Below are 12,719 nucleotides of genomic sequence, written 5' to 3' on the forward strand. Positions count from 1 at the left end.
AGCACGCCTTGGTTTAAGACTGCTTTGGTTTAAGAACAGACTTCCGGAATGGATTAAGTTCGTAAACCAAGGTACCACTGTAATGAGTTTTAGCACATCAAAGGAGGGACCTTCCCCTGAGTTATAAAAGAGACCAGAACTTAGGGCAGGGGAGAGGAATGGGGTTAGAGTTGGGAGTGATGTAACCAGGAAGCAGAAAGAGGAGCTGCTATGCTGCTTTGCTTCTGCTATAGAGTAAGCTAGCACTTTTTGGGGTGCTGCTGCCGTGAGCCCCTCCACTAAAAGCTCCAGTAATAGACCATATATCATAAAGACACTAGCCTCTGCTGAGCCTCATTCCCAAAGAAAACACTAACCCTGGGTAAACGCTAACCCTAAGTGTACCACTCGGCGATAGATTGGGGTGGTGTGTAACAATATACAGTATTGCAAGGACCATGAAATGGCTGTGGCAGTGACTCCTAGCGGTGCCCTGTCATGTTTCGCCATCTGAGGTAAACAGGAGGTGCTGCTTCCTCTCTGCTACTGCCCCACTGCTGAACCCTCGGCAGTGTGGCAGTGGCAGCATCCGGATTCTGGCAAGATCTTGTGTGAGAACCCACAAGCTGATGCCACTTCTCCTCTGGTGGGGTGGCTGCCTCAGTCTCTCTCTTGAATAACCCAGTCCTGGTGATTCCTGTTAGCTGCGGTAACATGTAGAAGTAAACCACCAATAGGAACTTAATCTGGAGATAAGCTGAAATCAGAAAGGACTATAGTTTATTGCAATAATTTCTCCCCTTCTGTGCAGTTCATGTTATATTTTGCTTAGGTTTCCAAAGTCATATTTTAAATGTGCAGATGGAGGAAGTGGGTGGGTGCTATTCTATTATCCCCCCCTTGTTTTATGATACTGCCTATGGAGGATACAGTTGCTAAATAATCTTGAATATTCTTGAGTAAAACAAAGTTTGAAACAGCAATGAAAACAAAAGCCCACAGATAATCATTAGATTATTATTATAAAACTAACATACTGTTACAGTAAGTGTGGCCTTTTATTTTATTTTTTTTTACCATTAGATGTTGGTTTTGTAATTTTGCTTAGTAAATGAAGTCCATGATCCATTTCCAGAAGTTAGTTCTACTTGGTGACTGTGCAGGACTGAATATGCCTTTTGTCTGACAGAGAAGAACTTGTCTTACAGTCTTGATGCTCTCAACAGTTCTGGTAGGCATGTAATCAGTTTGTGTGTTTGTGATGGGAGTAAAATAACAAATATCCGTAGCTGGTAACATTTGCAGTTGCAGACTTGCGTGCAAGGCTGCATACACTATCAATTTTGTTTTTTGTTTTTAATACTTCCTGAAATGTAAATTGGTGTTAAATACATCCAGATATTTTTCAAGCATTGTACATGAATAACTCCTGCTAAATATTTTGTAGAGGTATGTTGTGGGTTCAACAACACATGGGAGTGTTTTTGCATTCAAGGCTGGTTCCGTGTAAGGCAGTTGCTGTGAAATTGTCATGCTTTGTTCATTCATTTTATTAAGGGTGTGGAGAATTAAGTGGCCTTAAAATATTCACATGAACTAGCAGAAAATAGAGCAGACAGAGGGAAGGAAAGCAAATAAAATAACCCACTGTTTTTCTCAACGTCGGAGCTTATCCCACATTGAACAATGCCCTTTTCAATACACGACCCCAACACAAAAATGGTATTGCAGTCACAAAATGTGTGCTGGGTTCACTTTACTACAAATAAACTTCTCCAAATAATTTGATAGTATTTATATTCATTTGTCAACAAGGGTTCTCTGCTTAAAATATTTATTTAAGGCTTTGTGGAGGAAAGAAGGGGGAATCTAAATCTAAATATTACAACGTGGAGCACCACATGGGCAATGCAGATTTTTGAGGGAATATGTCCTGAGATCTTTTGTGGGAACTGTTGGAGGTCCTGACAGGAACACCATTGGCTGTAGGTGCCATATTAGTGATACCTGCCCTTACCTCTGAGCCACACAGCAGCGGCAAACATGAAAGACACATGTTGTGGAACATTTGTCTTGCCACCCAGCCGCTAGACTCAGCCATAGATGCCATGTCAAGGGAAGCAGAAGAAGAAGAAGAGTTTGGATTTGATATCCCTCTTTATCACTACCCTAAGGAGTCTCAAAGTGGCTAACATTCTCCTTTCCCTTCCTCCCCCTAACAAACACTCTGTGAGGTGAGTGGGGCTGAGAGACTTCAGAGAAGTGTGACTAGCCCAAGGTCACCCAGCAGCTGCATGTGGAGGAGCGGAGACGCGAACCCGGTTCCCCAGATTACGAGTCTACCGCTCTTAACCACTACACCACACTGGCTCTCAGTGTGTCTTAACTGGCTATTTGTCACTTCCAGGGAGAGGTTAGAAATTCAAAGCAATGCTTCTGAATACCAAGAGCTGGAAACAACAGGAGATGAGAGTGCTCTTGTGCTTGAATCCTGCTTGCAGGTCTCACACAGGCATCTGGTTGGCCACAGTGAGAACAGGATGCTGGACTAGATGGGCCATTGGCCTGATCCAGCAGGCTCTTTTATGTTCTTAATGCTAGAAGAACAGTGGCTTCAGGAGGAGTTCTAGCTGCCTGGAATTGTTCTGCCCGTGTATCTTTTGTGCTGGTCTCATATTGTAAATTCCCCTGGCAAGGTGTGGCTTCTACCAAATCCTTTAGTCCTTCAGCCAGCACACTCTAAATAGAGGTTGACGTGTGACTTGATGAATCACCTTTTTTCAGTCTAATATGACTGTGTGGGCTAGTTTGTGTATATCTTTAGGACGTTTTTGCCCAGCTTGTGTAAAGCACCTTCACTTACCTAGAATAGTTTTAATATTTGGTTTAGGAGACAGGAAAAAATATTTTTATTTCTGTGGAACAGCCTCTGTCCACTTATATGTTAAAGAAACCACACCAAAAACTTGTCAACATTGGCAAAGGTTCCATCTGGTTTGGGTTGTCTCAAATTTATGTTTTGATGAAGAAGAAAAAAGGTACCTCAAGGTCAGAAATGAAGGTTTGGAAGCTACCAGGCTAATATGTTTTACAACCACATTATTTATATATTCAATATTTATCCATAACAAATGTTATAATGCTCTTTAATATTGTAAACTGCTCAGTGATATTTGAATGAAGGATAGTATATAAAATGAATGAATGATGATAAGGTAAGCATTGTCTCAAATTGAGCCGTAACCATATCTGGTAAGTGGTTGGTGATGGAATACTAGCTATTTGTGGAGAATTGTACATATTAAATGTGCATCTGTAAGAATAGTTTTATTGTTTTTAGAGTTTGTGTTTTATTTCATTTTTATTGGCCTTTTGTTTTATAGGCCTTTGGTCTGATCCACTTACACTTTAAGGCTTCTCTTTAAGGCATTTTGCACATGCTCAATGGTCTGCTTTTTCCCTGGTTACTTCACATGAACCAAGCCGAAGGCTTCTGGAGCAAAGTCTGGGTAAGCCTTGGCCCCAAATAATCCTTGATTTTACAGTTGCAGACCAGGCTGACATAAGGAATTCAGAACAGATCTGAATCAGCTGCACCCCTAGAATGGAATGTTATGCTAGGAAAGTATTTTATAAATGTCAAGGACCCCATACTCCACCCCTTCTCAACTGTAAGTGGCTATGTCCAGTAGAAGCAACTTGTAAAACACAAGCATCAGAAATTCAATGCAAAAAGCTTTCTCTTACTAGTTAGGCAAGGACAACCACTGGTGTCTGATACAATGTAGAATGGCCTTTCAGTGCTCGGTGCTAATGAACAACACCTACTATTCTAAATAGTTTTTTTTTTAAAAAAAACATCCTAAGTCAGTGACATATTTTTCTTCTGAGTCAACATGTTTAGCACCAGGTAGTTGGTCATTTACATTAATCAGGAGTCTGATTAAGGGGATGTTATGACTATTTTCGGGAAGCTCTTAACGGCTTATGTGAATGGAAAACACATACGATTGCTGTAGCAACAAAGACAACAATTTTGTTGTGGCTGCAGACTGGCTTATGCACTAGCCTACTTAAGCAGTTTCAAGTTATCAGTTACTATGTTCCTTGTCTCACACAACCCCCTCTTTTTCATCCCTTCTCTTTAGACACACACACACACACCCCCAGTCATTGTTGATCACTATCATTTTAATATTTTATGTATTTGTTTGCTTGGCACATCCCTCATTATTGGAGATCTCAGGGCAGGTTACAACAGACAGGGTGCTTATTAACTAAGTTTTACTCTGAGGAAACTCATTGGCATAAATTAACATTGCAAAGTTAGGTCATGTTATTAATTTCAGTGGGTCTTTGATGAGTAAAACTTTGTTGAGTATCATCCACAGTTACAAGCTAAAAATAGCATCACTCGGTGATATTGGGCTAGTCACTACCTTTCACCCTAACGCATAAAGGTAAAGGGACCCCTGACCATTAGGTCCAGTCGTGGCCGACTCTGGGGTTGCGGCACTCATCTTGCTTTATTGGCTGAGGGAGCTGGCGTATAGCTTCCGGGTCATGTGGCCTGCATGACTAAGCCACTTCTGGCAAACCAGAGCAGCACAAGGAAACACCGTTTACCTTCCCGCCGGAGCGGTACCTAGTTATCTACTTGCACTGTGACGTGCTTTCAAACTGCTAGGTTAGCAGGAGCAGGGACCAAGCAACGGGAGCTCACCCGTTGCGGGGATTCGAACCGCCGACCTTCCGATCAGCAAGTCCTAGGCTCAGTGGTTTAACCCACAGCGCCACCCGCGTCCACCCTAACACATAACACAGCATAAAATGAGGAAGGAAATTCCTACCTTGAGATTTGTAGAGGGAAAGTGAGGTGCAAATGTTTTTCTTACGCTGCTTCAAACAGTTATGGCTTCCCCCAAAGAATCCTGGTGTAAACAGTCTTCACGAAGGCTTCACTCAACTTTATTGAAGTTGGTTAAATCACAGCGCTTGCCTTGCCAGGTCGTAACCATCACACCATGAAAGTATATGTGAAGCATATTGAACTCTCTCAAATCCTACAAGCTAGTAGCACATTCGTAATTTGAACGTGGATCCTTACATAAAGAAAATGGCACGATCTAGGAATTAAGAGGAAGTCTCAGCTCGCTTGAGGGAGCCCCAAAGCTGACAGAAGTCCAATATCTCTTGAGAGGAAAATACTAAAGGGGAAACCCAACACAGTGAAGACCAGTGGCGTAGCGTGGGGGGTGCAGGGGGGGCCGGCCGCACCGGGCGCAACATCTGGGGTTAGGGCAAATCCACGGGTTAGGGGGCGCAAATCCACGGGTTAGGGGGCACAAATTACTTGCCTTGCCCCGGGTGCTGACAACCCACGCTACGCCACTGGTGAAGACTAAACGTGTTAAGTAAGCAAGGAATGATGACACTGTGTTGATGGGAGGATCAAATGGAATGGACACTGGCATGCTTGGCTTCAGCACAATTGTCCTGTCATCATCGCTACCATGCTGATGAAATGCCAGCTGGCTAATGGATCTGCCATTTTAAAAATAGTTCTGAGGGGGGGAAACACACACACAGTTTTCAAAGAGCATTAACATCAGAATCCTATACATGTGAACTCAGAAGTAAGCCACATTGTGTTCAATGGGACTTACTCTGAGCTGCAGCCCAAGTGAAGTTATACATGCCTTGGTAAATGTGGCATCTGTACAGAATAAAGTTTGGAGTGTGCATAATCTGGCATATTTCATCCTAGTTTTCTTCGCTGGGGTTCTAAGAGCTGGCAAGACTACTAATGCTTCAGGATTTGCATCATAGCCAAAACCTATCCCCTTCTGAGTATCGCTTTTATTTTATTTTAAAAAGATGAAACAAAGCAGTAGAGAAGGGCATGAGAAAATATTTATTTTTGTTCAGCAAAATAACAACAGTACTTTTAAATACACTAGAGGTGTTGTTGTTTTTTAAAAAAGAATAAATGTTTGTTTTGTTCTTGTGGATAATAAATAGGTATGCCTCTGTGGAATTGCTGTAAAAGAACAAGATATGTGGGCTTTTGCCAGTTAACATTCCATGTCAGGGATCTTTTATAATCTTATTTATATAATTTACAGTAAATATTATGATAACTGTGGTTCTTTTGACTTTTGTCTAGACATTAGGAATTTTATGACTAGTTTTAAACTGCCATGCTACACCATGTTGTTTTGTAGCCACATGAGATATCATCTTGAATTAACAAGTCATTAACTAACAACTAGACACGATTTACAAGACACTTACCAGAAAATGAAACCTAATTTCCCAGCAGTTACTAGACCTCTTTGCTGGATTCTGCATTTTGCACACAGCACTCAATGGCTTCTGATAAACAGTAATCAGAGTATTGCTTGCATGGCAGATGTTGGTGTGTGGACTAGAATGGGAAATGGGGAGAGAGGAAGGGAAGAGAGTGTATTCGTTGTCCTTGACAAAGCAGGCATTTCAAGCTGATGCTGTTGCTGTGTTCAAAACGCCAGATGGCTACCATGTGGGGCAAGAGGCACAATAACGGTGGGCATAAGACCACTTTCTGGGTGAGAGCCAGGATGGGATGTCTATAGTGCCCTAGTTGAAAGTTGGGGTGGAATCTATGGATGTTTGAAGATGGAGTCTTGGATCCAAACTACAGATACATCATCTGGACCATGGTGGTGCCTTTGTGCAACAATTCTACTTTCATATTGGCATCATTTTCTCCTCTGTTTAAAATATATATTGATTTTATATTTATTGATAAGATTGTTTATAATTGTTTCTATTTTTAAAAGCTATTGTTCATTTTATATGTTGTGAGTGAGTCGCTTTGGGCACAATTTGTGGGAGGAAAGCTGCATCTACGGCGATGGTACTTTTCTGAAAACAAAGGGATTTTGTCAAAGCCAGAGGTTGCAGAATGCACCCAAAGCAATAAAACAGCAGCCTGGAGCAGAAGCAAGAGCTACAGGCAACCTCTTGCCTTAGTAATGGAGGAAACTCTGGCCAATGTAGGCACAGACTTAAAAGGATTATGTTGAACTCAACATTGTCTGGGCCAACTAAATGAATAATGACACAACAGAAAAGGCCCTCAGCGTTTCCTGTGTAAGGTCACACATGACCAAAACAAACCCTCTTTTTTTGTGTGGAGTTGCTATAACCGTTTTGCAAACAATTCGAAATGGCTCTCCGGAGCTCCTTTAGAGAGCAAGGGTTTCAAGGAGGCGAACTTATCCCAATCTTTTTTCTAAGGAAGTGATATTGAAGGGTTGCTGCTTAAGCAGTCCAAAGGGTGGATGCTAAGCAGTCCCCCTCTGAAATGTCCTCAAGTCTCTGTGCAAGAGGGGAGAATAAACACAGCTGGATTCCTGAGAGAGTCCGGCTGCAGACATCCTTTTCCTGTGAGTCTGACTCCAGTCCAATCTCTGGACAGGAGGAGGAGAAGGAGAAGGGGGAGTCTTCTGAGACTAGACTCCTTTCCCTTCCCTCCCCTCTTTCTGGCTCTCCTCCTATTTTTCTTGCTGATGTCACAGATAGGAAGCTGACTCCTGATGAATAACTATTTGCTGTTCCCCAACAGCCTGCCCTTTTGCAGAAAACCTGTGCAAAGTTTTACAAGAGATTTCTCAACCAGCTCCCCTAAAGCGCTCCAGGAACATTGCTCCTAGCATGATGTCACGGGGAGTAGTCCTGGAAAGGGGAATTGTATTGCCGCAATCCAGGACTTTAGCCTGCAAAGGCTCTATCTGCAATGTGCTCTCCAGCAGCAGTGAGAAACTTGCACCCTACAAGTCAGCCAAGGGAGAGAGTAGGAAGTGTGGCACCAGTAGTGCAATGACATAATTTTGCACTCCAGAGCTAATGCTTTTATGTGGCCTTCCTCTTTAGATGGTAATAGGTCAGATTCAGATTTACACTGCAAGCCTAACCATGCCAACGGGCATTCTTACTCCCAGGTAATTGGGGTTAGAATTGCAGCCTCGTTCAGGTTAAGTGTGCTTAGGACAGCAGACACACTTTCTTGGAAGTAAACCCCACTAATTTAAGCCCCACTGATTTTAATTGGGCTACTCCAAGTATGAATAGGTCTGGATCCAACCCTTATTTTTTTAAAAAGCGACAATCCAGCCCTGCTGCTTTTGGGTGCCTTCCTGCTCATCTTGCTTTCATTGAATTGTAGAGCTGGAAGGGACCCCAAGGGTCATCTAGTCTAACCCTCTGCAATGCTGAGTGGCGCCTTGGTTTTCTGCCCCCATCCTGTCCTAAAGTGGGTGTCACTGCAGCATTGGCAGCCACTGAAATCTACTTCCCAAGAGCCTCAAGGGAGGATTTCACCTTGTTCCCCAAATACAAGCTTTCTTCTCCAGAACTGGATTCTAGAAGGCCAACCTGAATTTCTTCTCCAAACCGAGTCTTGTAAAAACATAGCGGATTTACATCCGCAGCCAATAAATGTCCACTCAGAAGAAAATCCCACTGACTTCAACGGCCTCCTTCCTAAGTAAGTGTGACAGCACTGCAGTTTATTACTCGTATTGCATCTTTATTCCAACTTTTCTCCAAGGGGCTCAATATAGTGCAGGTGGTTGTTCCCTCTCCGCTTTATCCTCCCAACAACCCTGCCAGGTAGGATAGGCTGAGAGATAGCCACTGACCCTAAACCTTTGGGGGCCAAAGTGCAATCAGATGCAGAGAAAAGTATTTGGAAGTATCCCCTCCCCACTCCTTTTCCCCTTTCTCCCAGCTCGTTAGCAGTGCTCGGAAAAATCCTCTTTCTTTCTGACTCTGCGCGCGTCTCTCGCACCCCTCCTCTTTCGATCCTTCCCTCTCCCTGTTATCCCGGAGGGAACGAACCATTGTAGCCGGGAGGGGGGGTGAGTTTGTGTGGCGGCGCTCTTTGGCTGGAGCTTGGATACCCTAATGGGCGGGACTGGCTTCGGCTGCGCGGGGAGGAATAGGAGCAGCAGCAGGAGGAGGAGGAGGATCCTGTCGAGCTGAGGAAGGAGGCGGGAGGGGGGGTGTCTCTTTTCGTAAGGCGCCCGCGATGGGAGTCTCCGGAGTGGCTGGGGAAAGCGAAGGATGCACAAAAGGCAGCAGCACCAGGAGGTGAGTGAGGCGCTGCCTGGAGCAACTGCTTTTGTCCCGCGCGCGTTTGGGTATCTGCGCGCCTGAGCGCGCAACGTGCGGGGAGAGGGAGCGCAGAAAGCGCGCAGCAGGCAGCTTGTGTGCCGGGCAGGGAGCGCTGCTTGAGAAAGGCAAGTCCGTCTCTCCGTCCGGAAGCTAAACAAAACCCAGGAGAGGATTGTAAACTTTGCCCTGAAGTTTTGTTTTTGTTTTTGGAGGGAATGAATTTTGGAGGGCATCTCCTAAAAGGCACCTACTTAACAACCCAAAACCTGTCTCTGTTGCCCACCAGGACTCCCTGCTCTTTTATGCTCCGTGGCAGACAGATTTGTTTTGTCTTTCATGGGGGAAGATTTACTGGTCGCTTTGCATGCATTTTAATCTTGCTGGCCTTTTTGCTTTTGCAAACTGTGGCGCGTTTGTTTTTCAACTTCTACAAATTTCTGCTAATGGGCTTGCTTAGATTACGCTAAAAGCCTCTGCTGAGAAGAAACGGGGACAGCACAGCATTTGTTTTGTTTTTTTGAAAGTCGGGGGCACTGTTGACTTAATGTAAACTGTTCCCTTCCGCTGAGAATCATTCAGCAGAGCTTTGGTTAGGAACCCGCTGTAGCTGAAGAATTAGTGCTTGCCTTGAAAGAGACTTTGTACAAACACAGCTAGGCAGTTTCCTCTCACCCACTTGCTGTTTCCTCCTGTAGGGTTTCCCTCTTTTGTATGTTATCCCGGATGATTGTTGCCCTTTAAAAATGTCTCTTAAAGGAAGCTTTTTGTGTTCTGTTCTCTCTCTCTCTTTCTCTTGATAAGCCCAAAGACTTCATCCGTGCATTCACAAATAGATCTGTTTGGTGATGCTCTCCTCAGTTTTGCGTAGAGTTTTTCTAAGCAAATGAAGATGTGATTTTACTGCTCTTATTCAAGCAAAGTTCATTGGTTGTTGTCAGGAGAGCACAGGACAGAAGTTGAAACATGTGCTTCAGATCACATAATCCAGAACTTGAGCCTGGAAAATGATAGCTGTGTTTGTCTGTTACAGCAAACACGCACACACAAAGAGAGAGAGAGAGAGAGAGAGAGAGAGAGAGAGAGACGTCTTGTGGTGTCTTAAAGACTAACAGATTTATTGTGGCATAAGCTTTTGCGGACTTGTCAGACACACAAAGTGCTAGTCATGGTAGACTGTTTACGTATTTTAAATCTGTAGGATAATTTACCCAGAAATGCTTATGAAATGCTGAATCAAGTTTTCTCTAAGATGTCACTAGACTCCGTCATTTTTGTGATCAAAGTGTAACACGCTGAACTCACAATCAGGGTGGTCAAGAGATGGATAGCCCCTTCACCGCAGTTTGGTCCAGTACATAGACTGAATGGTAGCCAACATAAGGTCTTTCCAATGTTGCTGGATTCTATCTCTCATCAGCCCCAGCCAGTATGGGGTGAATGGTCAGGAATAATGGGAGCTGAAGTTCAACACCTGGAGAACAACGTGTTGGCTCTGCCTGGCATAGGTTTGTGAACTGTGATCTTCTGGACTGGAGTTTAAGTCTCATTTGTGTCAAAAACACAGAATGTCTTTGGATAATACAATCAGTGCTACCCTTATGTCAGGCATGGGGAATCTCTGGCCCACTGGATGTTGTTAGACTCCAGGTAGCATAGCCAGTGTTCTGGGAGGGGGCGAGCTGTGTCCCCATCTCTGCCTTAAGTGAGTGCACAGGTTCCTTGCATTGGCATTTTTACTCTTCCACTGAAACTTGTGCAAAACTGGAGGTCACTCAAACAGCTTGCACATCTCTGTGCAAGTACTGCAGAGAGAATGTGAGCACAAAGAGTTCATTCACTTGCTAGTTAGCACTTCTGGTATCATCCAAAGTTGCCACAGTGTGTGGTAAATCTCTGGTCATCTTTTAAACAGAAATAATGGAAACTCACTTCAAAGCTATTGTGAAGACAAGAAAGACTGCTAAATTCTTTACAGAACATAAAGGCTATGTGCATAGGTTGTATAGATGTAAGCAGTAACTTTCCTTAAGTTATACTCTGGTAGCTGTCTTCTGCAGGTGTGGGATTCGGTAAAGTGTGTCACCTTCAATGAGTAGACCTTGGAATTCAAACATTATCATTGACTGACATGAGAGAACTGGTTGGGACTGGTTGACTATTATGGGAAGCAAGTTACAGTGTAGCACCACCATCTAGATTCTGGTTCTTATGGTGATTAGCTATATGGGAGGTTAAGACTGTGCCTGCACCTCGGAATATTCTAAAGCTCATAATATAGCAGTTGCTTCTTCATAAAATTAGGGAACTGAATAAATGTTTTCAAGTTAGGAAAAACGTCAAGGTATGAATAGCTTTTCCAATTGGAGGGGTAGAATGCTGACTATATTGTAGACAATTTCAGAGGCTGAGCAGAAGGAGAGGAGGCTGTGTGAATCTGAATTTATATTCCAGGACCAGCAGGGATAAAATAATGGGTGGCAGACTGATTGGTTTAGCGTAGGATCCCCTATTCCTTTAAGCCTCAACAGTCTGCTGAAACAAATATATTTGCAGGCTTTCAACCTGTGAAATCGACTTAATGTTTGCATGCTTTCAACTTGCTTTGCTGTACTTCTTCCTTCTTGATAATTATGAGACATAATTAATTCTAATTAGTTTGCACTGATGCATCTTCTATTTGATAAGGGATCTTGTTTGCCCTTCTGGTACAGGCTCCTATATAGTTTAGTTTGACTGGTCTTGCTGTGGTTCCCTGAACCACAAAACCACTGTGGAATGAAACCTCTTGATGGTGGTTGGCCTCTGTACAGTGCAGCCTAATGCATTTATGACAATGTCACTCAAAAATCAAGGGGGAAATAAAGCATATTCAGCTTGCATTGCTTTTAAAATTGATTTAACTTTAGAAAAAGGCAAAGGGATCACTGACCTTACAAAGAAGGGCAATGTCTGCTGTTGGCAAAGGTCTTTTCACAGCTCAGTGTGAGGTTTGGGAGATTCCAGGAAATCTAATGAGAATGAAAAATGCACTTGGTGAGAACCCTTAGGAACTTATGATATTTTCACTGGAAATTCTAACCTGGGAACAGGTTGCCTGAAATTGAAAAAGGTAATATGGAAGGTAATATAGAACCAATAAAGATTCAGATGTTGCAGCTCTAAACCTCTATTGAAGTGATGTACAGTCGTATCTTGGTTTTCGAACAGCTTAGTTCTCAAACGTTTTGACTCCTGAACGTCGCAAACCCAGAAGTGACTGTTCCGGTTTGCAAACTATTTTTGGAAGCCGAACGTCTGATGGGGCTTCCACGGCTTCTGATTGGCTGCAGGAGCTTCTTGCAGCCAGTCAGAAGCCACACTTTGGTTTCCGAACATTTTGGAAGTCGAATGGAGTTCCAGAATGGATTCCATTCGACTTCCAAGGTACTAGGTTTCCAGAACTCTCTTAAGGTTTTCTCCTCCCACAGGGGTGGAAGATATGTTGACTTGTATTATCTCTGAAGCAAGGGAGCTACGGACTCTTAACTCCTTCTCCCGCTGAAGCAGCAGTGGATCTTCCTATGGTAAATGGAAGCCCTGAA

The 12,719-nt window shown here is 43.4% G+C and overlaps 1 protein-coding gene across 10 annotated transcripts in view; it reads left to right on the forward strand.

The window, feature by feature from the left end:
• The first annotated feature begins 9,006 nt into the window (after nt 1-9,006).
• PHLDB2 (pleckstrin homology like domain family B member 2) overlaps nt 9,007-12,719 on the forward strand; it is a 73,244-nt gene continuing 69,531 nt past the window's right edge. For 3 of the 10 annotated variants that reach the window (XM_081859615.1, XM_081859617.1, XM_081859621.1), the window contains exon 1: nt 9,015-9,114. The gene's annotated coding sequence lies outside the window, so the exon portion shown is untranslated. The other 7 variants (XM_081859613.1, XM_081859618.1, XM_081859620.1 and 4 more) reach the window with 5 other exon arrangements.

Source organism: Podarcis erhardii (assembly GCF_964252035.2).
Source record: "Podarcis erhardii genome assembly, chromosome: 4".
Classification (NCBI taxonomy): Eukaryota; Metazoa; Chordata; class Lepidosauria; order Squamata; family Lacertidae; genus Podarcis; species Podarcis erhardii.